Source organism: Trachymyrmex cornetzi, unplaced genomic scaffold (genome assembly GCF_001594075.2).
Source record: "Trachymyrmex cornetzi isolate Tcor2-1 unplaced genomic scaffold, Tcor1.1 scaffold344, whole genome shotgun sequence".
Classification (NCBI taxonomy): Eukaryota; Metazoa; Arthropoda; class Insecta; order Hymenoptera; family Formicidae; genus Trachymyrmex; species Trachymyrmex cornetzi.
The window spans coordinates 72,747-75,484 of NW_017298153.1; the positions used below are offsets into that span (position 1 = coordinate 72,747).

Genomic DNA, 2,738 nt, shown 5'->3' on the forward strand with positions numbered 1-2,738 from the left:
TTGAACCGAGATTAAAGTTAATTCACATTGGTGGAAATGGGCATTAATTGTTCTTTACTTATTGTTTTATACAATAGATCAAAGATTATTGTTTTATGTTTGATTTATAAGTCTTTTACTCATTTTTATATTGTATATTTCTAATTAATTGTTCTTTACATGTTGTTTTATGTTTGAATTATAAGAGTCCTTTACTCATTTTTATATTGTATGTTTTTAATAATGAAAAAACACACACACACTACCATAAAAATAAATCATTATCTTTTAAATTCAAGTATACATATACACGCTTTCTACTGCATTGCAGACACTTTCTTAAATTACCATATACGTCATAATTTACGAGAATGCGATCAGTCTTGCCATACCCGCTTGTACGAACGGTTGAAAATGTACTTCGCCAAAGAGAGCAGCGCATCGAACGACGTGAAGAAGGAATATAACGTGTAAGTTTCAACGTTTTACAATAAATAACGTTTTTTTTTTTCAACATTATGTATATACACAGTATGGAGCGTCGCGCGGTGCGCTTACTGAACAGACATTACGACCTGACGAATACAGGCTGCAAGTATTTGGAAATTGGAATCTATCTTGGTCCACCGAGTTACGTGGAGATCGCCCTGGCAGATCATCGCGGACACGAACTGTCGCTGTCTCTCGAAACATGGAAGGATCTCTACGAGCAGCGATGGAATATTTACAAGATGCTGCGGAACGAATACAAGGACAATTTTAGCGTTGGACCGCTAACCATCAGAGTTTGCACGCTGCTGAACAATGCTACGCTCGTACGTCTCGATTCTTCATCCGTACGCATAATGATGACCGAAACGACGCTACACCGTATGTTTAAATTTGATGGATATATCGATGTAACGTTCGAATGATTAGTCCGACTCGTTGATACGGTCGGTGCCAAATATACGCGATTCTCCAATATCGGGTCCAAGAACGCTATACGCGATAGCGACATCTTCAATGGACATCAGCTCGTCGATTGTGAACTATACTTAGCTTTAGTTTTTTAATACGTACGAAAAATCGGTGTAATAAAATGGATAAAAATAAATTCGTTCGCATCACTATATATATATATGTACTTTATTTTACTACCCATCCGTCATATCCTTTGCCCTAGTAAAAGAAAAAGAAAAGAATACAGCGTTTTGTGAAATCTAAGTTATAAAAAGACAAAAGGAAAAAGAGGTTCTCGTACTTTTATGGGCGGGTGATGGCGGCAGCGGTGGCGGCGGTCCGCAATGCATTTTTGGGGTGGTCGCGGGATCGCAGCAGCGACCGGGGGACCTTCTCCGCGCTCTAACCACATAGAGTTAGAACTCGCCTACTATACCTACTCTCAATAATTACGAAACTTGATTGTATTTAGGTATTTAAAATAATTAATAAATATTGTTTCTATAGAAAAATTACATTACGCTATATCTTGGTCGAAAAACGGTTGGAGCATATACCCTTTGTAACACTTTTCGTTCTATAACTGTTTGTTTTTTGTATTGTTTTTTGTTTATGGCAATATTTCCTTTTTTTGTGATGTTTTTTTGTTGTCTTGTACGTGACTGCAGTCTCCAAAATCTTACTGCCATTCCGCATGACGTCATACCCCCACCACCGAAGAATCCCCGCGCTACGCTTCCTCTCGCCTTTGAGTATCCCCCACACCCCGCGCTCCCCTCTAGCCCCATGGGTTAGAACCGACCTAGTATATCTACTGATAGACTTTGCATTTTAGTGCTTATGTTCCTACTGAATTTCAACGAAAGCCGAGAACAATTTTTGAATATCAGAAGTGGAAAGCAACAGAATTTAGGTTTTTTTTATTATATAGTGGTCCAATTATTTTAAAAGACATTCTTTCGTCGAAATTATACGATCACTTTTTATTACTTCATGTTGCATGTAGAATACTATTTAGTGAAGAACTCGCTGTAATTCATAATGCAAAAGCCAAAAATTTTTGGAAATTTTTGTTAAGGTTATGCCATATTTGTACGGACCACAATCTCTAGTTATAAATATGCATAACTTACTGCATGTATCTGATGATGTGATGAATTTCAATTGTTCTCTGAGCAGATTAAGTTGTTTCCCATTTGAAAATGTATTTGGAAAAATTAAACGTGTTTTTTATTCATATTTCCAACAAACCTTTGGCGCAAATATGTTGCAGATTATATGACCGATTAAATGTAAGTATGAATAACAATAAACAAATTATTGATAATAAAATACTTAAAAGTAAAATTCATAGTAATAAAGTTTAACTTAAAAAAAATCTGTGGAATCGTCTCCCAATAATAACTAAACGGAAAGATAATATGGTACTTTTAAATAATGGTACAATTATGGAAATATCTTCTATGTACAAAGATAAACATGATACATCTCTTTTAAACATTGTAATTAAAGGTAAAATTTGGACAAAAACAGTGTACAAATATCCATGCAAATCGAATTTAATAAATATGTGGCGCCTTCCTGCAATATCCCGTGTTACTGGAAAATATTCATTAAAATGCGTGTCAAATAAATTAGTTCGACTTAAGCTTCCGTTTCAGCAAAATATATATTTGTAAGGCCTCGGTAGTCTAATGGCTCAGGACGCTCGTACGGTTTTCAAGAGATCCGGGTTCAAGTCCCGGCCGAGGTAATATTTTTCGCAATAAATTTATTAATAGTTTTTATAGATTAACATCTTTATAATATATGATGCT

General features: G+C 35.3%; 1 pseudogene; it reads left to right on the top strand.

The window, feature by feature from the left end:
• Positions 1-350: 350 nt before the first annotated feature.
• On the top strand, positions 351-727 carry LOC108763171 (uncharacterized; annotated as a pseudogene).
• The last annotated feature ends 2,011 nt before the right edge of the window (positions 728-2,738 follow it).